Here is a 26,495-nt window from a genome sequence, read left to right as displayed (position 1 = left end):
AAATACCAAGTCTCTTCAACTTGTAATTGACTCAAAATACAACTCATTCTTTTCAGATTCCATTCATAAAATTGTAAATTCTTTCTAAATGGTTTAAGCTCTCTATATACAATGTTTGACATATGTTAACTGGCAGGTGGAACAAAGAGAGCTACAAAAATAGACTGTTCAATAACAATACACAAAACTTTTCAATGGTTACCAACAACATAAAGAACAATGAAAATGTTTTTACCATTTCTACTTTTTCCACTTGTTGGATTATTGCAATAGCCTTGTCTCTCTAACATCTCAATATTCATTCCAGTTCATCTTCCATTCAGATGTCCAACTAATCTTTCATAAGCAAAAGCTTGACCACATCAGATACTCCTCCTGGTTCCATGCCTTTTTATCACTGGTCCTCCTTTCCAGAAATACTTCCTAATCTGAACTTTCTGGCTTCCCTGACTACTTTAAAGTCAAAGAAAAAGAAATCTCACCTTCCACAAGAAGCCTTTCCCATTCTTTAATGTTAGTGCCTTCTTTCTGGGACTATTTCCATACTATTTCTCCCTGTCTTATTCTTCCCAACTCTAGCCTTCATTTTCACTATGTCCTAAAATCTCTCTACCCTATTTCTACCAGATCATCAATGCTGCTCTGCCTATACCCTCCTCTTCCTTCCAAATTCTGACCTTTATGACCCTGTGCTTTACTCTAGAATCCTTTTCTGCCTTGTCTGCTACTAATGCCTTGCCAAACTTTTTTTTTTAATTTTTATTTAAGGCAACGGGGTTAAGTGGCTTGCCAAAGGTCACACAGTCAGGCAATTATTAAGTGTCTGAGGCCTGATTTTAACTCAGGTCCTCTAGACTCCATGGCTGGTGTTCTATTCAATGCACCCCCTAGCTACCCCCAAACCCCAACCTTCTGTGAATCTTTTTTATAATAATCAGTTTTTGTCAAGCATTGAGGACAACATAATTCCCTTAATTTCTATTTGTTTCCATCTTCATCAGCTTTTGAGAGTTGATCTTAGATGAAAAGTTCTGTAATAGAATTCCTCTAAATCCCAGTTAGAAAAAAATTTTAACACCTAGAGTATGAACTCTTCTGCCTAAACTTACATCTATCTTTAATTAACCACTGACCTCTGGTAGAGACAACATTCAGTTACTGTAAATACTTGAGTAATGAAACAGTGTATTCTATTACAAGTGTCTGTGGATAGCTTGCAGGAGGAGAAATTGAAGAAAGCTGATATTTTGGGGGACTTCCTTTAACCTGGGTCCTTTACTCCAAGGTTCCTATATAACTAATAACTCCCTTCAGTATTTCCCTTCTCTGACACAGTTCAATATTCCCATGGCTCTCAAAAATACATGTTGTAACTAGCATGATGGTTCCAACTCTTTGAATTCAGACCCTCAGAATCTCTTCCTCCAGGTGACAACTTCCTTTTATACACAAATTACTCAGTGTCATTCAGTCAATCACAACCAATCATTGATTAATTCAAAAAGGTTTATAGGTTCTATTCACACCTATTTCAAATTATTTGACTCAATTTAAAAATATAATTAAAGTATCAGAACTCAAAAGGATAGTTTCAATCCTAACTTTATATATTCCACTGCTGTCTCTACTCCTAGTAAATGCTACTGAATAGAGCCAGCAATTACACTTCATGGATCAACTACAAATTTATGTTATAATAATAATAATAGTAAAAATAATAAAATAATAGTATTTATGTATAGCTTTAATGTTTGCAAAAATGTTTTACAAATATAAATATCATTTTAAGTTCACATCAATCTGAAGAAATAACCTTGTTTCCCAAATAGGGAAAATGAAGCAGATAGTCTCAAAGATTGCTTCTAGTTTATATACTAAGAGATAAGAAATTGACAGGTATAAGGTCTTTTTTTAAGGTAGCTAGATGACACAAAGAGTAGAGCTCTGGGTCTGGAGTCAGGAAGATCTGAGTTCAAAATGTGATCTTGGGCTCAGTTTTCTCAACTGTTAAATGGAGATAATAATAACCTATCTCTCAGAAGGTTCTTAAAGAATCTATTGTGTTGACTACTATGCTATCAGGCAAAACCACTATATGGTTTTATAGTAGGAAGACAAGCTATAATATCAGAATATACATTTATCCAAATATCAAACCAAAATTTGAATCAACATTTCCAGGGAATGGTGAACTAAACTGATGAAACTATTTATTTAATCTCAACTAGTATTAGGCTTCAAATGTAGGAAGGGATAAAGGATTATTCTTAATCTCAAGCTGTTTTGGTTCTTCTCTCTAACAAATATTAAACTGAAATTGGTAACTGTCCTATGCCCTCACTTAAAACCAAAATTATAATATTTAGTGTAATATTAGTAGTAAGGCATTATGAATGTTCTTTATAAATCAATAAAAAGAAACAACTACAGTTAATCTTGTCAACTGACACAATTCTAAGAAAGACACAGAAAAGCTCAGAGGGAGGGGAATAGAGAAAAATATAGATTTCAATAGTCAAGCCAGGAACATCTGTTACTCACTGGCTATTGATGGGAAATACTTTAAAAGAAAAAAGAAAAAATGGATATTAAATTCTAAATAAAAAAAATTCATTCATGCCACTTCTATGAGAGAGCTATTTATAGCAAAATGGTTCTGAGATAAAAATTCCTTTCTAAAGTTAACATATACATTGTGAAAATATGTCTTGTGGATATTTTAATGTTATAAATTTGATATAATTATAGCATAATTTTAACTACTAAAAGTAAGTTAATGAAAATTTAATATAGAGCAAACCAGTCAGAATTTTTAACTTCTTATAGTCATTAATACAAAGAACTTGTACCATAATCTGCCCAAGTATTGAACAAACAGATGTCATGGGTCTCTGATATTAAACACTGAAGATTTTGCTAACATATTCTTTGTCTTCTTTAAATTTTCTAAATTGGTTGAAGTTCTCTTGTCTATACCCATAACACACAACTATCAAAGTCCATTCTCCCATTAATACTTTCCCATAATGATACTGGGGTTTTCTTCCTCTCTTTCTCCCTTCCTCCCTCCCTCCCTTCCTTCACTCCCTCCCTCCTTCCCTCCCTTCATTTTCCTTCCTTCATTTTATTCCTTCCTTCCTTCCCTTTTTTTTCCTATTGCCTGAGGAGGGGGGAGGAAAAGAAGAAATCTGAATCTGTAATTTCATCAGTATAGTATTAGTAAGAAAACTTCCAACAATGTAGAAGAGCATTTAACTATAATTCATAACCTTAGAACTTGCCTGGGTCATTATGATTAAATGGGTTGGCCATGACCATTCAACCAATCCGGGTCAGAGTCAAATAAAAATAGAAAGCTTCACTCACTTTTCTACTGCTGTTTTCTACTGTACTACTGGCCTAGTTGATAATTTTGACTGCAGAATTTTCATTATTATTCACAGGTATTTTTTTAAGCCTGATTAACATAAGCTTTAATTAAGAATACCCTATAAATCTTTTCTAGGTAACTGGTTAAAATACTCCCACATGCTGTAAATTCAACTAAAGATGCATATAAGACAGAAAAAAAACTATATATCCCTAAAAGAGCTTAATATAGGCATTTAACAGCACAAATTACTTACCTTCCATTATTGGGAATGTCTAAAATAATACTGGATGCTTCAACAAATGGAGAGGGGCTTATGATCTTTGGTGAGGGGTGAATCATCCTGTTGTAGCTGCTCTGAATAACCCCTGTATGCATACTGACATCATCAGTAAAGACTTGGAGGCAGAGGATACTATGGTAACCGTGCAATGTGCTGAGAGACAGAAGCCTTTAATTGCTTTAACAACTTCCTGGGGCTCTAGCTACCGAGCTTCGATTTGCTAAGTAGGAAATGAAGGTTGTCAGAGTCAGTGAGTGTGACACAGAGCCAGAGGACTCAATGAATTCCAAACCTATTTATTGTGAAGGGACTTTTTAATGACAAATGTCATTATTTGAATCCATTAGCAATTTTCCTCTGACAACTAAAGGTTCTTCCAAAGTCACAGGTTAAGAAACACTGCTCCCAGGTAGTAATTTTATATGTACAGCCTCTTGAATGGTTTTCTTATTTAGCCATATCAATATTATCACACCATTGCAGCCGTCTTTTTTATTTCCTTAAAAGAAAACATTGAAGTTTATTTACTCTTAAAAAAGAGGATGACATTTATGTATTTTAGAGCACAGGATACTTCTATCAATGGAAAAGGAATATGTCTATTCTTTGACAGGATTCAGGTTGCTTAGAAAACCTTATTTCCAATTCCATTTATCTTCAAGTACCAACGAATTTTGCCAAAATATAATAAGAGCACAACTCTGGTTAAAATCAAGAATTCTATAATCATAGCATAAAAACATAATAAGAAATATATCTAATGTCTTACCTAGTACCAGAATAACTTATGGTAATTCAAACCATTCTAAAACAAAACAAAACAACAAAAAAAGACCATGTGGCTTAAAGTAACTTAAAAACTACAAATACTTTAGCATAAAAAAAGTAAAAAATGATATTTATGATCATATGATTGAAATGTATGCTTTCCTAAACATGAAATTCATTATCTTCACCATAAAAAGTACTATGTTTTCCTCCTCTCCCTCTCCTCCTGAGAAGGTTGGATTGGCATGTTTTTAAATCAATCACTTTTTTTTTCTACTACCAATACTGTAATTATAAGTATAAACAAATATATTCATGAGTCTTCTTAAAGGTCTTCATGATAATAAAGATATATTATACATGTAATCTCAACCACTGCATATCAGCTATTATTATCCCAGCTTTAATTTAGATGAAACTATAGCTATGTTTTAATAGCCCTTCATAGGTAAATCAATGCAGAAATATACCACAATAATGTTATTTACAAAAATAATAAAGGCATTAAAATGACTTTACTAATGTGGCAAAATGAAGAACTATAGGAAATATTAACCTATTCAAACAGGGAACTTATACTGTTGAACTGTAGTCAATGAGAACTGAGAAATTGTTGAACTGCTAACTTCAAAGACAAGCAGTTCACAGAAACCACATTATGAAATTCCTGCAGTTTTCCAAGCCTGAGAAAAATCAAAAGCTTCTAAAATCAAGTCACTCCTCCCTAGTTTCTCTCATCTTAGAGTATAACATTTTTGGAATTCTGGATGTCTTAAATGTTTCAAAAATCCAATTAAATATGATTTGATCTTGGAAACAAAATTGTCTACTCCCCAAGTGAGCATATTCTTAACTGTAGTTTAGCATTATTCTGAACAAGGATTGATAATGCTACAAAGATCATTTCAAGACTGAGTTAGATGGTTCCTTCTTAGGAGAATATATTAATCAGGGGTATGATGGTAAACATTTAACAAGAAGTTTTCCGGGGGAAAAAATTTAGCATGCTATACTTTTAAGTTTAATCTATGTTATTAACTTTTATCCATCAAAAGTCTAGACAAAAAAATAATAAACCAAGCCTTGATTTGTAGCATTTGTTGATTTTCAAGATGAAAATACTAACAATTTTGTGGGACTATATTATACCACGAGAGCACATGAAAAAGGGGGAAACAAATAAGGGGACTGAAAGGAGTGTGTAATGTGCCAGTTTGTGAATGTGTCCTCTCTGACACATACAATAATTGGCAATCTTCAAGAAGTGAGGCCCAGTGGAAAAGAAGAATCTGTAGGGCAAGTCATACAGTGGACAAGGACTCATTGAAGGGAAGGAGAAAAGGGGAGAATCTACTTAAGTGAGAGGGGAAAAGATAAGGTAGAATTATATAACCAGATAAAAGCAGAGGGGGAAAAAATGGAACTAATAAACAAAATCCCAAAGGGGAAAGAGTAATAAATGAGAGGAGGGGATCTGAGATAAAGTAAAGAGTCAGTGCAAACAATGCTACTTTAAAAACAAAAAGATTAAAGTAGCTGAAGAAACTTTATACTGAGAAAAGTAGAAAGAGGTAGAGATTGGAAGCCATAACTTGAATGGAGGAAAATATGACCCTAACTTTAAATGCAAATGGATTAAACAGTCCAATAAAAAGAAAAACAGTGACAGATCAGATAAGAAAACAAAACCCTAATCTGTTCCTTAAAAGGTATGGAGGAGTTGCAATCTGATTCAGTAGAGAGACTATACACACATTGATGAAACTGAAAAAAATGCATATTATCAAGGTAAAAGATCTTACAACAATCCTTTCACAAAACTGATAGGAAATGCTTTATGGCAAGAGTAACCAAACTAAAAATTGGTTTTAGATTCAGAATCTTTGCAAAATTCATAGACTAAAGCATAAGGACAGCAGGAATCAATTTCTTTGTTTTCTTATTAGCAACTGCCCTCCTGTGTTTTGTAGGAACTCTGTGATTATAGCTACTGATGGGGTCTGACTATTCTCCCAAGTTGAAAGGAACTTGACAAAGAAATGTAAAAAGCAACAAAACCAGAGATTCCTGTAGCCTAGTGCATGTACTCGATTTCCCATATGCAAGACTTAGTTATTTTGAAATTGGAAAATGTTGCTGGGACCTGAGTTTGGTTCAGACCTCTCATTAGAAACTCCAGAGAGAAAATTAGAGTTTACAGGTAAGAGATAAGATTGGAAATTTTTTCAGCTGCTCATCCTCAGATAATTGAATGTGTATGCAATTGGCAATTTGAAGATATCCCTGATCCTCAAACTATCTCTGGGCTTCTGGGGAAAAAAAAATTAACATTGCTCTTTCATTTCTTTCTCCCAGTGGTTTGTAACAAATAACCACAGTTAAATCCATGAGGCAAAATTGAAGTTAGTTTCTCAAATTCCAAATTTAAAAAAATAATTCAAATAGTTTCTTCAGCACAGTTGTTAAAAATTCTGAAATTTCAGGGATGTGTTTTGGCTTGCATTCTCTCATTCAAAAGTTGGGTACTTCTGTATACAATTACTGGACTGAGAACTGCTGGTTCAATACACTGTCTTTGCCAAAAAAAACCCCATTCAAAACTAAATCATTTACTAAACTATAATTCCTTTAATGTCAGTAAGGCAGACTTTTTCAGAGGTAACTAGGTGATGATGGTCATAAGCACCTAGATCCAGAAAGGACAGAAAGCAATTAATTTTTCTGAATTTGTACTTTTCTAACTAAGGAAAATTTCTTTGTTCATTCACAAAAGTTAAATATAAGTCCAGGATCCTCTAAAGGCAAACTGAGTTTTAGAGAGATAACACAGTAGAACTTGGAAGAGGTTTAAATTATAGGGCTGGAAGATCAACAAAGCTGTTTGCCTAAAATCAAGGTTACTGAAATTATCTTCAATGTACAGGTAACTGACTCTGCAAAGTTACAGTAGTTAGAGGAGGAGTGACTTACAGGAAGCAATCACTGTTTCTAGAGGCATTATTAAAGACACGAAGGCCAACCTAGCCTTACTATTTTTCCCTAAGCCATTCCCCATCTCAGCAGTTTCTTCATATTCCAAACCTGAAAGACAATACCAGTTGTTCTAAACTCAAGTCAACTCAGGTCAGTTCCCTGGGAGTTTAAATCTGATATTGGAATAAAATGAGACATTTGTTAGTTAACCAAAAAGAAAATTTAGGCTATTTTATTGCTGAGTCATCTCAGGGTCAAACAATTAGTAAGAATCTGAGGCCATGTTTGAACTCCGGAAGATGAGTCTTCCAACTTCAGTCTAGCACTCTATCCATTGCACCAAGTTATCTAATAAGGATAGTGATTGAATTAATTAGCTGAGCAAAGATCTCTTACTTAAGCTACCTATTGTGATCTCCCAGTCAGGCATCAGAAGAGCATCCATGGAACTCCTGGCAGTTTTGTATTCACAAGACAAGTAGGTGAAGTCAATAATCTCAGCCTTTGGTTACCCAAGTCAACCAAGTATTAAGAAAAGTCTTAAAACCTCTTTAAGAAAATTAGCCTAAGATATGAGGGAGAGAGGTTAGAACTTTGTTCCTCCCACAAGGTAGAATTAGAAGCAAGATATTCCTGACTTCTTCACTACGCTACCCTACTTCTAATCCCAGGAAATTGGTAAAGTTGACAAAAAAGGTAAAAATAATCAATGTTGGAGGGGTTACTCATTGTTTTTAGGGGGTTGGGGTTTTTTTTTTTTTGGTTTTTGCAAGGCAATGGGTTAAGTCACTTGCCCAAGGTCACACAGCTAGGTGTTTATTCAGTGCCTGAGGCTGGATTTGAACTCAGGTCCTTCTGACTCCAGGGCCCTGCTCTTTCTACTGTGGCACATAGATGCCCCTAATTCTAATTCATTGTTTATACAACTGTTAATTGGACTGACTCTTCTGGAAGGCAATTTTGAATTACTCTTTAAAGGTAAGTAAAATGTCTATACATTTTGAACTAGAAAGTCTACTTCTAGGCATAGACCTCAAGGAAATCAATGACAGAGGGAATGGTTTCATAGATAATAAAATATTCAAAGTTGCACTATTTGTAGTAGCAAAGAATTAGAATTAGGGACAGAGGATAATTACAATTATCAATTGGAGAATGACTAAACATTTTGATTTGATTTTTTCAGTTACTTCAGTGATGTTTTGGGGTTGATGATTTGGGGTTTTCTTGGCAAAGATACTGGAAATGTTTGCCACTTTCTCCTCCAGATCATTTTACAGATGAGGAAATTGAGCCAAAGTTAAGTGATTTCCCCAGAGTCATATAATTAAGCAAGTATGTGAGACTGCATTTGAACTCATATCTTCCTAACTCTAGACCCATCACACTACTAGATCCTCAATGAATAAAGAGTCAGACCTGGAATCAGTAAAACTTACATTTCTAAGTTCAAATCTCCACTATCTTGGCCAAGAAAATCCCAAATGGGTCACTAAGAGTCAGGCATGACTGAAAAACATCAACAAAATTTTGGTAACTTGTATGTAAAACAGCCCTTTGAAAGTGATGAATAAAAAAGAATTTGGGGAAACAAAATGTTAAGACATGATTTGATTCAGATTCTTATAAGCAAGATAAGGAAAACAATATACATAATGACTAGAAAAATGGATGCAGAATATAAAACATAAAATAAAATAAAATCGAGTGTAGTTTTAATTATAATGACCAAACTTAATTTCAAAGAAATAAGAAAATTCAACTCTCTCTTCTCTGTAGAGGTTCAAGACAATGGCAATGACGTATAGCACATACTGTCAGACCCAATTACCATGAATGGTAACTTTTGATTAATTTTCTTTTTCCTCTATCCTTTTAAAATGTTTTTTTCAATGGATAGATCATAAGATAGGGCATGGAGGAGGTATATATGGGAAATAAATATGATATAAAATATTTCAATAAAATTTTCTTAAAATAAGATTAAGCTTTTACATGAACAAAATTAATGAAGTTAAAATAAAAAGATAAATCATCAAATTTCTTTTACATCAAATGTCTCTGATAAAAATCTGTTTTCCTTTAAGCTATAAAGGATTTGACAAAATTATATGAGTAGCCATTTCTCCATAAACACCTACCTAAAGGATATGAACAATTTTTGAATAATACATACAAAGTAGAAACAACTATATATATAAAAATGCTAATAATAATAAGAATACAAATTAAAATTTCTCTGAGGTTTCTGCTCATATCAATCAAAATGACAAAAAAAAACCCAGAAATAACTCAAGTTATTGGTTTATTGACTATGGGAATTCAGGCACTCTAGTGCACTTTTGAAGGAGTAACAAGAGAAAAGAAATAGATAGAATTTGTTTTACAAACTATGGCAATAATGGTATTTGGAAATGTAGGAAGCTAAACACTATTGCAGCCACTAATACTGCTGACCACCACAATCCTAGGATTTTCCTAATTACAAGATCACAGATTCTAAGTAGAATGAAATGTTAATGGCTATCAAGACCAGTGCCTTCAAATTACAGATGAGGAAAATGAGCCACAGAAAAATAAGTTACTTGCCCAGGGATATATATCTAGTGATTGTTTGTGGTTGGATTTGAAGCCAGGTCTTACTCTTCCAAAGTAAGTAAAGGTGAATTAATAACTAATTTCAGCTGATATCTTTGCAGCTGAAAAGATGATTCATAGACTAAGACAGAAAGAGAGCTGTGATGTTTTTTTAAGAGGCTACTTATCCATAAAATATTTCCCAGGTTGTTATATAGTTAAAGTGTTCATCTTTATTCCAAATTTCAGGATCACTCAGGAAGCCAAAGAACAGCAGCTATATTATAGCAAGGGTCAGGGTCTTGCTTTAAAGAAAAGGAAACATTTGTTTGGTGCTTAATAGGTTCCAGGCACTGTGCTAAGCACTTTACAATCATCTCACTGGATATTTACAACAACCCCTACCATTTTACAGATGAGGAGTATGCTGAAGCAAACAGATTTAGAGATTTGGCCAGAATCACTAAGGTAAGAAAGGTTCAAGGCCAGATTTCAAGAGTCAAGATAGACGGTGGGTCTGGGTTATTTCATAAAATGGCAAGGACATTAGAAGAGATAGGTAGTAAAAATTCAGAAGGAGGGGTTGATACCTGACTATATTCCATAGACCATAGACAGCCTGAGGACTGGGAAGGACCAGCCCTGAAAAACAGAAAGTTTGTTCTGGGCCACAGATATCATGCATGCTATTATTATTATTATACAGTAAGCTAGACAATTCCACAGAACAAATAGTTCACTAGAGAGAATAATATACAATAAGTGTAGAACTGTGGACCATAACCAGAAAATGTATGATTTTAAAAACTAAACAGATTTAAATTTTGTGCTAAGAGCAGTAGAGAGTCATCAAAGCTTCTAGAGCATGGTGCTAACATGTTCAGTCCTGTACCTTAGGAATATATCACTTTGGCATTTTGGGGGAGAGAGCTGTTTTTGCTTTTCTTCATATCCTCAGCACTGAATACTTCAAAGCTTGACATATAATAAATTCTTGTTTACTTTTTGACTTCAAAAAGCATATTCAGATAGGAAAGAAAGAAAGCAGGAGAGAATTGTGTGATGGAAGTCCAGGAAAGCAAAAATGAGGGGTTGTTCTACAAAGTCAAATATCACATGGGTCAAGGAGAATAATGACAAAAGAGGCAACAGCAAGATAATCATGAAATTGTTGTTAACCGTGGAAAGAGAAAGTTTTTAACAATAGAAGACAAGTTATATTGCAAAGAATTGAAAAGTGGGTATAGAGGGAAATGGAGGCAACAAAAGTAGATCATTTATTCTAGAAGATCAGTATGTAAAACTAATAGAGACACAGAATGATAATCTGGGGAGATATCAGGATCAAGTGAAGGCTTTTAACTTTTCTTTGTTTGTTTTTAAGGCTATATAAAAAGCAACAGGAAGGAGAGCAATGAATAAAGTTAGTCAAGAGGAAAAGGGAATGAGAGTTCTTTTCTTTCATTTCTCCAAAAATTACTCTGTCATCACATCCCACTTTAAGGTACTCTTGTGTCATTTAGCATATTGAAAAGAGTTGGGAATTTACTGTTCTCTTTTTAAAATTGAATTTATTTATTTATTTTGAATTTTACAATTTTCCCTTAATCTCACTTCCCTTCCCCCACTCCCCAAAGAAGGCAGTCTGTTAGTCTTTACATTGTTTCTTTATGTTATACATTGATCTAAGTTGAATGTGATGAGAGAGAAATCATATCCTTAAGAAAAAAAATAAATTATAAGAGATAGCAAAATTACATGATAAGATAACTTTTTTACTTGAAGGTAATAATAGTCTTTGGTCTTTGTTCAAACCCCACAATTCTTTCTCTGGGTACAGATAGTATTCTCCATTGTAGATACCCCAAAAGTGGGAATGAGCAAGTCCATTACGGTTGATCATCACCCCCCATGTTGCTGTTAGGGTGTACAATGTTTTTCTGGTTCTGCTCATCTCACTCAACATCAGTTCATGCAAATCCTTCCAGGCTTTCCTGAATTCCCATCCCTCCTGGTTTCTAACTGAACAATAGTGTTCCATAACATACATATACCACAATTTGTTCAGCCATTCTGCAACTGATGGACATTCACTCACTTTCCAATTCTTTGCCACCACTAACAGTGCTGCTATGAATATTTTTGTACAAGTGATGTTTTCACCCTTTTACATGGATTTCTTCAGGGTGTAGACCTAGTAGTGGTATTGCTGGATCAAAGGGTATGCACATTTTTGTTGCCCTTTGAGAGTAATTCCAAATTGCTCTCCAGAAAGGTTGGATGAGTTCACAGCTCCACCAACAATGTACCAGATTTCCCACATCCCTTCCAACATTGATTATTGTCCTTTCTGGTCATATTAGCCAGTCTGGTCATATTGACCACAGCTCCAAATGACTTGTGATTTGACAGGTTTCACTTCTTCCTTAGAACTTCAAAGTTAATCACAGATGATACTAAAAGTAAGGAATTTAAGTGATCAAAAGAGAAATTAAAGACTCAGAAGACATAAAGATCCTTGAAGTTATATAAGGCTAATTTATTATTTTTAACAATTTAACTAATTAACCATTTTTGTTTATTTGGCAACACATTTTTCAAAGATGAAGTTCTCTATATCAGAGGTATCAACCATGTGGTTTGTCTTGTAATATGTATGTGTGTGTGCTCATGCGTGTGCGACAAATAAAAATGCAATTGGAAAATATTTAATAAAATAAGGGTACAGTGGGTAAGCGTACTGGGCCTGGAGTCAGAAAAATTCTTCTTGACTTCAAATCTTACTAGCTAACTTACTAGCTGTGTGATCCTGAGCAACACTTAATCCTGTTTACCTCAGTTTCCTCAACTGTAAAATGAGATGGAGAAGGAAATAGCAAACCAGTTCAATATCTTTGCCAAGAAAATCCCAAATGAAATCATGGAAAGGACAACTGAAAAATGAGTGAACAGCAATAACAACCTATAACAGATAAATTTTAAAATAATAAAACAGAAATAATATTACCTTTTAAGTATGTCAATATGCATGCATATGACAATATGCCAAAATATCCTTGTATATGAATTAGTGACACCCAGTTTCTATGTGAGATTACACCATTAGTCTTTAGGGGGCCATTGTGTCCTAGAACAATAAATAAGGAAACTCCTTGATGAAGTCCGAATGGATAAAACCTGAATATTTCTCAGACTATGATGTACTTGGATTGGTAGTTCCCTAGACTGGTATATCAGATCCTTGACAAGAACTAAAAATGAACAAGAAGAACAGAACATAAAGGAAAATTGTGCAGTGCTTTTAATAATTCCAAGCTTCTCCCTTCATTAAAAGCACATATTTCTGTCTTATCATAGTCAACATTTCTCAATCTCTTTCCCTAGTGACTACAAATATGCCCAAATTGCTCATTGGCTTAAGAAAGCTACTGTTGTGTCTATAGACTGGAGAAGTTGAAAAATTATGAAATAAGTATGAAATAATAAATAAATATTTATTAAGTAAGTCACTATGGTAAGTTCCAAGAATACAAAGGCAAAAAGGAAAATTCCTTGTCTTCAAGGATCTAATGAGGAAGACTATGTGGATACATATGAATGAGTATATATGAGACATCTACAAAGCAGGACAAGACAACTTTGAATTGTAAGATCCTAGGAACTGGAGAGATCAGAAAATATTCTCTGTAGAAGATAGAGCTTATCTGGAGTCTGGAAGCAAGCCAGGGATCCCAAGAGATAGAAGTGTTGAGAGAGGCATTCTAGGCACAGGTGACAGAAAGTATAAAGGTACCAAAGTAGAAGATAGACCATTATACTTATATCAAGGAGGGAGGCATGGCTGGATCCCAGAAGGAAGAGAGAGTAAGGTATAAGACTACAAGGAACCAGGTGATGACAAGATTTAAATGTCAGAGTTTATCATTTAACCTAGAAGCAAATGAAAGTTACCAGAGTTTACTGAACACAGGAGTAAGATAATCTGACTTGAACTTTAGGAAAATTGCTTGAGCAAAAAAACCCACTAGAATTCTTTTTCAATAGTTCTGATGACAGGTGATAAGGGCCTAAATAAAGGTGGTGATTGTATAAATGAAAATAAGGGAACATGTTAGACATTGTAGCAAGAGAAATATCCAAGTTTGGAAATTGTTTGAATATGTGGAGTAAAGGAGGGCGAGGATTTGAGACTAATACTAAATTAGTGAAGCAGAGTGACTGAAGGATGCTAGTGTGTCATTGACAATAGAAGGAAAGTTTGGGAAAGGGATGATATTAACTGCAAAGATAATTCTCTTGTGGCAGAGTGAGTTCAAGATACTTCTAAGACAATGCAGTTCAAAACAAACAAATGGTGGGTGTGAGACTAAAGCTGAGGAGAGAGAACAGACCTGGATATACAGATCTAGGGGTCATTTGAATGTTGACGATAGCAGAAGTAATAAGGTTATGAAATGATTAAATATACACAGAAATGATAAGAAATTTAGAACAAAGCCTTGGGGGGCACCCATAGTTAGTGGGTATGTTATGGATGAGAATTTAATAAGGTAAATTAAGAAGGAATGATCAAATAAGCAGAAGGAGAACCAAATGAGATCAGTGTCATAACAACCTATACAGATAAGACTATTCAGAAGGAAAGGGTGGTCAACAGTGTTCGGAAAGGGTGGTCAACAGTTTCAGAAAGGTTAGGAATTTTGAGGAATGAAAAAATAAAATAAGAGAATACTGGAGAAAGTATTAGTTGAGAGATGAAGTCATTCTACAAAGATTTAGAGGAACGCAAGAGAAGTTATGCAGGCGAGTGTGACTGCTACTTGTAACTGCTAACTTGTCTAGTAGTAAGAAACCTCTGGGTTGATCAAATAGGATCAAAAATATATGTTGATCAGTAAGTCACAGTGACATTAGTAAGGAGGAATGAAGATTCAAATGAGCTACTGCTTAGTGAAGATATCAGAACCTGGATGACCACTAATGTTTCCAAAGAAACTGCTCTTCCAATAAAAACATTTCCCTTATCTCTAGTGGAAAGATGATGGACTATAGAATTCTAGAAAGTCTTTCAGACATGATTACAGGGTCATCTGATTTTTATAGGCTGTTTTACTTCATTACAAAGAAAAATTCAGAGATTATCAGGAAAGGACAGTTACATAAAAAAGCAGAAATAAAATACAAATAAATGGGGGGAAATTGATTCAAACATTCCCCTCAATCTAGTGCCCTACATCTATCTTCTCTTTCAATTCTAATCACCTAGAAAGAGTAATATAAACTCATTCCCTTCAATTCCCCACTACCCACTGTTTACTCAATCCCCAGCAAGCTGGCTTTTAACCCCTCTGCTTTACTGAAACTACTCTCTCAATGATTAACAGTAATCCCCTAAATGTAAAAGTCAATAGCCTTCTTCAATTGAGCCAGTCCTCAATTCTTGACCTCTCTGCAGCTTTAAAAGCTATCAATCAACCTCTCTTCCTAAATACATAGGCATCAAAGACATTATTTTCTCCTAAATCTATTCCTATCTGTCTGATTGTTTCATCTTGTTTCATCTTGCTCTCCTTTATAAATCCAACATGGATCTTCCCCCCACCCCACCCCACCACTGCCCCCATTTATGAATCTGAAAGTTCAGTTTTGGACTCCTTCCCTTCTCTCTTTACATTCTCTTTTCTTTAATGGTATCTATTCCCTTGTAATCTGTTATACCTCTATAAATAGAATTCCCAAATCCAGACCCAGTCTTTCCTCTGAACTTCAGTTTTGCATATCCAACTATCTAGTGAACAGTGATAGCCACTTGCAACTCACTCAACATATCCAAACTATAACTTATCACTTTCCCTCCCAACCTCTTCCCTCCTCCAGCCTTCTCTCTTTTTATCAATGATCCCATCATCCTTTCAGGTATCTAGAGTTAAAATTAGTCCCTTTGATCTATTTTCCCTGATTTAATACCCAATGAGGTGTCAAGTCCAATAAATTCTGCGTCTATTATACTTCCTTTCCCTTCTCTGCACTCAAAATTTCGTCCCCTAGGTTATATTCTTACCATTTTTCACTTGAACCACTGTTTTTATTTTAGTTTTAAGTTTTTGTTTTTAAAGTTTTCATTTATCAAGTCATCATTTCCCAACAATCTTATATTAAAGAATTAATGAGAGGAAAAGTTCAAAATTGACTAATTTTTAAACCAAGTTTAACATTATATATGATGTTCTCCACTTATAGACATCCTATTCTTTGATCTATTCAAAGAAGGAGAAAAGATGCTTTTTTCATATTTCTTCTTTGGAGCTATGGCTGAACTCTTCATTTCCTCAAATTCAGTTCTATCATTTCCTTAAACACTGTTCTCTCCATTTGCATATTGTGTACATTGTTTACCTGTGTTCTGTTTGTTTTGTTTCCCTTTACTTATTTTAACAACTTCACCTTACATTAGTTCATTTAAATGATTTAATAATATTCTACTATGTTCTGACACCACAATTTGCTACGTCATTTTCCACTCAATAGGGGTCCTCCTTCATTTATTTGCTGCTGCAAAAAGTAAAGAAATGAATATTTTTTATGCACTTAGGATCTTTGTTTTTATCATTGATCCTCTTAGGATATGTATCAACCACTGGAATTTCTTCACTTAGCCTCCCTGTTTTCAGTCTTTTCCCTCTCCAATCTATCCTTCATGTAGCTGCCAAAATTACTTTCCTAAATCACAAGTCTGAAAATGTCACTTCTTGCTCTAAAATCTTTTGGTCTTTATTGCATTTGGGGTATAATAAAAAAGTTCTAAACTTGACACATAACCCTTTACCATCTGACTCTAACCTTTCTTTCTAATACTGGTTCTTTTTATTTTCTTTTGCACAATCTATATTCCAGTCAAATGGACTACTATTTGCTTCTTTTATTCAACATTCCATTTGTGCCTCTGTGCATAGATATGAACAGACCCCTGGCCCAATACCTATAATGTACTGACCCATTTTCTCCCCTTTCAAAGCCCTTTTCTTCCTTAAGGTTCAATTCAGGTACCCTCTGTTTCCTAAGGTTTTCTCTCATTCCCCAAGTTAAAAATGCCCCCTCTGTCCTCAAAGTTTTCTAGAGTAGCCTGTCAGAATCTCTTTTTTTGTGCCCATAGGTCCTTACCTTATACTACATTTATTCAAAAACATGCAATTTACTTGGGATCTGGGACTATGTTATTTTTACCTTTGTATTCCCACAAAGTTAAATCATAGGATCAAGAAAATTAAAACTAAAAGAGACCATATGGTTACTTGACCCAACCCCATTCCATTTTATTGAAATTTATTTAAAGAAACTGAGGTCCAGGGAGGCAAAATGATTTACTCAAGACCATACAAGTTCTTTTTCTTTTGGCAAGGCAAATGGGGTTAAGCACAGATAGGTAATTATTAAGTGTCTGAGGCCGGATTTGAACTCAGGTACTCCTGACTACAGGGCCGGTGCTCTATGCACTGCACCACCTAGCCACCCCATATACAAGTTCTTATAAATGCTGAATTGATAGTTCAATTTCTAATCCTAACATTCTCTTTTTTGATGCTATACAGCTATGAATCATAGAAAATGCCAGCTGTACGAATCAAAATTTTAGTTAATTCACAGAACAATGGAAAAGTGAGGGAAAAGATACTTGAAAATCACTACTTAGGACATGTATGACTAGAGAAGAAGATGGATCAGTTACATAGGAAGAGCAAAAAGCAGCAAATAGACCACAAAAGCATTTTAGTGTTATCTATGAAATATATTAATAACTAGAATAGGTCACACCAGTTGTTCTGGTTGAAGAAGACTCATATTTAGATCATGGTTCCATTGGAATAATAAGATTATCTAAGCAGCATTCACCTTGTTTTAGGTTTCATTTAGTTTCTCTAACTTAATCATAAACTGAACTTTAGTAATTTTGTTCAAAAGTTAAATGATTAAATGATGAAAACTTTGTGTAACTTCAAAATTTTACCCATAAAATACATTTTTTATATTTTTTCTCAAAACCAAATGCTTAAACACATAATATTTTCATCTAAAATTCAAGCAATAAAGGTGGTTTCAACATCACACTGATTATAGCTAACAAAAATTATTTTTTTCCATTTTATGATGCTAACTAACAATGACTGTAATTTATATTGGCTACTCTTGAATTAGTACTTATCAAAGAGTAATATATAAGGGACAGTACCACTTTTTTTCTCTTAGTTTAGTTTTTCTCTTAGTTTGAAGATGCTCATAGAAATGCAATTCTTTATTAAAAATAGAGAAATTATATGGCAAAAACATTTGCATGTTTTAAAAGCAAAAAGAAAAATGGCATTTATATGAAAATGAGTACACATTCTGTTTCATGAAATAAAGTGAAGCAAATGAAGGGTTAAGGAAAATGTCTCTAGAGTAGGAAAGCCAACAGAGCTAAAACTATCTGACAGCAGGATGTGGATAATAATGCTCTTGGATGAATGCTGTGAAGCTCTTTTGTGCCAATGTCTCACAAAGGGGATCCAAACAGGAATGTACATGTTGGATTTAAATTAATCAACTCGTCAGCTTCACAATACAGACATTCTTCCAACTTAACAAATTAAGACACTGTTTATAGATGTTTCCCAAATAATGTCAATAGTTTCTTAAAAGTAAACTCCATTAACCTAATCCAAATGCCCTAAAGTATCACCTTACCAAATAACTTCCACCTCAATAATCTACTCCTGGATAACTATTATTACATAGCAATCTGTTTCATTTTTAATCAGTTCCTTTATTTTCATTTTGTAAATCATATACACAAAAAGAAGAAAAATTAGTCTATACCTTTTCATGCTCAATACCATATGTGAAGCATAAATTACATACCTTCAAATCAAAATTTTAATTAAAATACACATTACAGGGAACATGAGCAAGGGAATAAAAGTGAAACTGTTTGGGTTTGACTAGTCAAAAATGTAAGTATTCATTTGCAAGGTGGGGAAAAAAGCAATAGTTAACATTTGTTGTCAAGTTTGTAACCAAAAAATGAGAGAAAATAACAAGCATAGAGGAAAAAGAAATACCCCAAGTAAGAAAAAAAGTCCAGGCTGACCCTACAGGAGGCCCAAACTAAATATTTTAGCCCTTTGTTCAAAATCTTACAATTACCCAATTTCCTAAATGCAGTAGGAGGATATAGTTAAGGGAATGTCACTATTACATAAGACTTGAATCCATGTTTGCAAAATATTAATCAAGAATTGATCAGGTATTACATCTCTGAAGGAAAAAATTTTGAAAAAACACAAACTCCTGCCTGAAGGGGCACAGTGTGTCTAGTTCTAACATTTCTCTAGAACATGAAGTGAAAAGGGCTAGCATTTTCTATCAGCTGTGTGTAAATAACACAGTTGCATAGATTAGAGGTTGAGACTGTCACCTCATAGGTCACTGAAAGACCCAGCTGTCCCAAATAAACCCCAACAAAAATGTGTAAACGATACCAAAAAAAATCATTGGTAAAGAAAATCAAAAAGAAATCAAAATAGACTTCTCCCTCCAGTCAAAGACTGCAGAAAAAGATTGTGAGAAGCAGGCAGCAGCAGGGAAAGGTGTCTCACCAGGAAAGCCAGCATTATTAGGGTAACTGAAGAAGCCAATGTAGGCAGGAATAAAGGAAAATTGAATGCAGAGAGAGAAAGGGAGGTGACTGTTAGATCTGAAAGGTAAGAGTTACAAGCAAAACAAACTTTGAAGTGTTCTTTATAAAGAGTGATTAAAAAAGAAAGACATATTGGAGTCTGGACTCCTTGAAAATGGAAAAGAGAATAGAGAAAGACCATTTAAATTATATGATTCATATGTTAATCTTTCTCTCCTTTCTTTTTCTGTAAAGTAGGGTTGGGGGGGAAGAAAGAAGATAAGAAGACACATAGTGGGAACAAACACTCTTCTTTGAAAATTTTATCAAATGATCAACACCTCATTCTTCTGTAGCTCGGAACCCTTCCAGTCAAAGACAGCTCCTGGAAAGATATTTCTACATTAAGTCCCTCTTTCCTTTTTTTTATTAATAAAGGAGAATTGATAACAAATGTAGAAAAAATGAAAGAAATTATTGCCAAGTTACATAAAAGAGATGAATTTTTTTGAAAAATATAAAATCCAAATTCACCAAATAATAGAGAATTTAAATAATTCAATATCAGAAAAATAAATTGGACAAATACAAAAGACACTCCAAAAGAAAAAAAATCCTTAGGTCAGATGGATTTATATGAATTTAAATGAATCCTATCAAACATCCCAAATATACTTCTTTGCAACATTAATATAAGTTGCTTGAAAAAATAAGGGAAAAGGGATTCTATCAAACTTCCTCTACAAATCATATACAGTTCTAAATTGTTATTTATACAAAATTAGATAAAATATTTGCAAAGATGTTGCAATATACTTAAAAGACAACATACCAAGTTGGATTAATAGAAGAGATAAAATGATTCAAAATTAAGAAGACAATAAAATAATCATTTAAAAAAACAAAATACATAATTATGTCAATACATGCAGAAAAAGTCTTTGACAAAATGCAAAACTCATTTCTGCTTTAATTAAAGATTTGCAAACTTTAGGCTTAAGAATTTTTTAAATATAATAAAAGTATCTACTTAAAACCAAATGCAAGAATTGAGGAAACACTCAAAGTGTTTCCAGAAAAACACATATGTTTCTTTTCTATTCTCAAAGGAATAGAATAGACAGACTTTCAAATCCTACCCATAGGAAAATTTGTAGTCACTCATTTATTTCTTTTAGATGCCAAAAATCCTAAGTGAAGATTCCAACATATTTGTGGTTAGAACCTATTTGTGAAGTATTTCTGTTCTACAGCAGGAATGAAGCTATAAATTTTGTGTATTGGGTGTTTTTGTTTTCTTTTCATTTATCCAACATAGAGATATGTTTTTTTTCAACTGGAGAATAAAGGTAATGGTGCGATATTTTAAAAATGATCATAATTTCTGCCAGTTATAAAGCTCTCATCCAAAATCACTTTATTATTAAATCAAACAAGGTCTGGCACCTTAACAAAAAAGGATGTTTTCCATTGACATCAATACAAAAATGTATGAATGTTAGCTTTAGGACATAATATATGCATAAAGAAACCAGGGAAAATTTTTGCCCAAGTGAGCTTACTTTATAAGTAACAATTTATATATTCCATAATTCATATATATGTATATGCACAGTGCCTGGCACATATAAATGCTCACTATTACTATTATTATTACTGATTTGTCTGAGTATGTGTGTATGTGTGTGTATTGCTATATGTATATAATTGTTTTTTGTTGATAGTGTAAGGAAAAAAAAGACTTAAGAACTCTGATGCTGAATCATGATTCCCAAGCATTAGAATGAGGAAATGGACTAGAGGTACAGAAAAGACTTATATTCTTAGATTCAGGAAATATATGAATTTATTTAGTTAATTATATATATATATATATGAGTGTGTATATATATATATATATACATATATGTACATACACACACATACTGGCAAGAGAGGCAATAGGGAAAGTTTTACAAGGATATAGTTGTGAGTACTGATCGTATTGAGAAAAGAGGAAAAGAAAATGTATCAGTTAAAAAAGGGAGAGAATGGGAGAAAGTTCTGACAAGAACAAAGAAAACTAAGGTGGTTTTCATTACCATTGCATTAAATTTAACAGATAAGAAAAAAATTGAATTAATAAACATTGTACATTGAATTTTTATGTTAAAATCAGAACAAAGAACATTTCTTTAAGATAAGTAAAATGGCTAAAACTCAGGAGAACTGATATGACAGTGTAATCCTGGGAAAATGTTTAACCTTTTTGAGCTTCACTTTCCTCATTTGCAAAATGAAGGCATTAGACTAAGTAAACTATAAAATTCCTACCAGATTAAAAGTTCTATTATTTTTTATGAAATTTTCATGAGAAGTGCATAATTAGAAAGAAGCTGATTTGAGCTCCATAACAACTCCATCATCAGCTAAAAAATAGAAAAATTAGATCCTCTGTTCTGAATTACATTCCATATTATGTTATCTCCAAACGTTTCTAATGGCTCATATATCAATAATAAATTATGAGCACCATCCATAATATGTATACTTTTACTTATTTATAAATCATATAAATGTTTTATATTAATAATTATATACAATATGAAACTCTCACAAAATAGAAATTTTAAGAGATAAAATAAATTTATATTTTATCCTAGAATCAAAAGAGTGTCACTGGAATTTATTGAGAAATCAGACCATAGTTTTAGATAAATCACTTTACAGTTGTGTGGTATATGAATTGGAGAAGCGAGAAACTGGAAGCAGGGAGGGTAGGAGGCTATGTGTGAGTAGAAAGAAGGATGTGATATAAGAAATAGGATTAGAAACAATAAGATTTAGCAATTATGATTATGTAGAATGAATTAAACTGAGGAGTCAAGGAGACAAACAAGTGCCTAGAAGGATGGTAGCATCCTCTAATTAGTAAATGGCTAAATCTGTGAAGAAAGCTATTAACCTAACCATGCTTGCTTATCCTGTACCATTCTATCCCACCAAAAATGAAAGGGGGGGGGGGGGAACTTTTATTCATCAGCCATTGGCCCTGGAGCATAGAACCCACCTTCTGAGGAATAATTGCTGAAATTATCATACAAGTTTGGGGCCAAGGTGTGGGAACTGTGAGGAGACTGGAATTTTGCCTAGGTAGTTGCTAGGGGTACTTGTATTAAGGTTAGATCATAACAGACAAGAAGGGCTGACCCCTGGCAAAGTTGTGAGAGAAATAGGAGTGAGTGGAATTGGGGAATAACAAGTGAAGAGGATAATTGTTTTTGATGGCTATTGTAAGGGGGTATAATTAGACATGTTTTCCTGCCTTCTGACTGATTAATCACACACCCCATAAAATTATGCCATGGCCTTCCATTTGGAGGCCACATCTCTAAAACATTATGAATAATTAAAAAAAAGACACAACCCAAATAAGAAAACTAAAATGAAACTTCACCAACATTCACTCTACCCTTGCTCTTTTGACTCTATACCTATTTTTATGAAAGACTATTTTTCAGGAAGAAGTATTCACAAGAGAGACAATTTTCACTGAACACTAGGTTGATTCAAAACTCACAAACTAAATATAATTTGAATTCCTATTATTAGGAGCCACAGGTCACAGGCAAGTGAAATAACGTATAATACCTACTAAGGTGATTATTTTTATTCATGAACTCATGTTGTGCTTTAAAAAATACTTCAAAGCATTATTGAATGATGATTAATTCTCTCTAGTTAGAAATGAGAATCATAAGCTACTTTGAAGTTTGAGTTTCTGATGCCTAAATCCTCAGAAACATCTCCTTATACAAATTTTATCATTTAATTTTTTTTTAATTTACTATTCTGCTTCTCTGAAAACTCAATATGACTCAAAGAGATAAACAAAAACTAGAACTCATCTTCTTAAGGAATATTATGTCCTACAAGGACATAAACTTATATTTCTTGAGAGCATGAACTGTCTTTTACCCTTCTTTGTATCCTCCTCCACCAAGCACTTAGCATGGGGCTTGATACATGGGAGACACTTGCTATATGCTTGTTTACTGACTTTTAAGGAAATAGTTTGTCGCCCATACAGCAATACATATAATATTTAACCGTTTACAGTGAACCTTCTTCTTTGGCATAGTCTAGTGGAAAGAGAATTGAATTTCTATTCAAAGAACAGAAATTTAAATCCTGACTCTGCTCCTGTAGGTAAATCTCTTTACTTCTGTCTCCGTTTCTTCATTTATAAAAATAAAGAGGTGTTATATATAATATATATTATATATATATTAATATATATATATATATATATAAAATCACTTCAATTCACAAACTATGATCTTTCTACCCTAGTATAATATAGGTCATTAAACAGTGTAATTCTCTAGTTTGATATTCAGCTTGATGTATCTCAAGAGCTTTGTTGAATATATTTATATATATATATATATATATATGTATGTGTATATACTTTTTGATTTATAAATATATGTGAGTATATATCTATAACTATCTATATATAGATATTTGTAAATTTTATGTATGCATATATATATATATGTATATTTAGATGGGGAGGACAAGATCTACAATTTCAAAAACTTAAGATAGCCCTAGCATGGAGCTCCTTTCTCAAAGCAGATTGGCAGCTCCTCTATAGGTCAAATGATTTGCCCAAGGTGACAGAAACTGGGCTAGTCAAGAGCTGAAAGTTGAAGTTAGACTTTCTTGAATATAAAGGCAGCTATACTCACTAGTCCAATGTGTCTAGTTTATAAATTCTTCTTTACATAATTTCAAGTTTACTGGTAAAATGTAAACCTGATTAGGGCAAGTGTTTTTGTTGTTGTTGTTGTTGTTGTTGTTGTTACTGTCTTTGTATCCTGAAAGTTTCCTGGCAAACAGAAGGCACTTGGCTGAATTCAATTCAATTTAATTTGGTTTTAAAGCTATAGTCATACAACTCAAAATTGGATTTGGGAGCAAAAATAAAAGGACTATTCTTTAGGACCTCTGATATTGACTGTTATTTCAGACCACAGAAGTTCTAGTTCCTACCCATAAAGAATAATTTGCTCCTTTATTATTAGATAGGTCTGGATCTGCGATTTCATGGTATTACCAAATGAGGAAACTCACTCTACTAAACAGAGTAGCAACTTTTCTGCATCTTGAAATCTTAAAGAGTTGCCTAAGGGAAAATGAAAAGGTTGCAACTTAATCCCAGTCACACATATTACTAGACCTGTATGGTTCAGGAGGGATTTAAACTGAGCCAGGTCTTCTTGACTCTGATGTCAATTCTTTATACACTTTCTCACTCTGCCTCCTTATTATTTTATTTCTTTTAAAAATGAATAATAAGATTAAAGGTATAGAATCTTAATTGCTACAACCATTACTGGTTTTTAATAGGAAAGAGTAAGAAACCAGAGAAACATTAAGAAAAAAAAATCAAACTAGTTTCAAGGAGGACAATTTTTGGATCAGAATATGTTTCTTACCTAGAATAAATGAGAAAATGAGGCTAGGAGTATGGAGATAAGAGAATGGGAATTCATATAATTTAAATGTTTTAATGAAAATCATGGATATAATTTGAATACACATAAAAATTGTACTGTATCAAAGGATTTTTTTCTCTTTCTCGTAATGCCATGCTAAAATGGGCATTTGCATGTGGACAGCACATATATGCAAGGCATTCTCAAAAAAAGTAAGAATTATTATGCCATTTTATGCAGAATGAAAATGCTGGGTTTTTTAAAATATTGTAACATTCAGCTCTGAATACTGCTTTTGCAGGACAGAAAACATTAACCACCTGCTGAGAAAACACACTAGGATATAAAAGTGTCCTTCAAAGCCATCTTGCATATTACAATCCCATGAGCATTATCCCCCTTGGAATGCATGATTCTATACTGGGTCCAAATAAATTTTTTAAAATAGGAAGACTCAAAGCAAAATACATTCACCTTGTGGAAGATAGTCTTTTAGGAAATAAATATGAAGATTTAAAAGCAGCAGAATCATTTAGAACATATTTATTGAATACAAAAAAAAAAAACTCCATTAAATTAACCAGCAAGGGTATTCAAGGGAAGGATCTTTGCAGAAACATGGCAGTTCAGCATCACATGTCTGCAGTCTTTTGTCTTTCCAACAATGGTAACAGTAAACTGGGAGGTGTCTGACATTCTTTATAGTACCTCCTCTCACTCCCTCTCGTATTTCTAACACATTTCAAAGCATTCTTTTTTGTGTGACAAGACATATTTTCAAACAACCTAACTACAAATATAGAAGAATGGAATTTGTAGATGGGTATTAAGTGGAAGACACTATATTAAGGATATGTAGCTTTTTAAATCTTTTTTTTTAAGTAGAAGGAGACAGAAGGATCCAAATCTGTTATGTTACCAGTAAAGATAATATGAGCTATGGCGAGCTCTTTCACTGATGTAAATTAGCAACATCAGGGGAGAATGAACAGTTTAAGTGACTTGCTCATGGTTACATAGTATGTGTCAGAAATAGGACTTGAAGCCAGGTTTTCCTGACTTCATATATTCTATCCATTTTGAAACACTGAGACTCCTAACTGTTCTTAACATTTATAAATAATACTTTGAAATTTGAATTAAACTTTTAGTTAAGCATCTAGGTGGCTTATTAGGTAAGTAACCACACATTTTATGATTTTAAGGTTAATACAAAGGATTCATTTAACATAAAATATCTCTTGCAATATTATTATCTCCACAAGTGAAACTAAAATTCTCATAATTAGAGCTATTTCTTTGACTAAACAAAAATGAAAGCACAATATTTTGAAGCTTATGTTCATAATGTTAACTTAAAAAGGAGAGAAAACATTGGAAGAGCCTCTG

The 26,495-nt window shown here is 33.3% G+C and overlaps 1 protein-coding gene across 9 annotated transcripts in view; it reads right to left on the bottom strand.

Moving 5' to 3' along the window:
• Positions 1-26,495, bottom strand: part of PAM (peptidylglycine alpha-amidating monooxygenase) — a 478,021-nt gene that overhangs the window by 405,348 nt on the left and 46,178 nt on the right. The gene's annotated exons all lie outside the window — the stretch shown is intronic.

The sequence above is a fragment of the Macrotis lagotis genome, chromosome X (assembly GCF_037893015.1).
Source record: "Macrotis lagotis isolate mMagLag1 chromosome X, bilby.v1.9.chrom.fasta, whole genome shotgun sequence".
Taxonomy (NCBI): domain Eukaryota; kingdom Metazoa; phylum Chordata; class Mammalia; order Peramelemorphia; family Peramelidae; genus Macrotis; species Macrotis lagotis.
The sequence above is the reverse complement of the archived record's forward strand: the minus strand, read 5'-3'. Positions and strand labels throughout refer to the sequence as shown.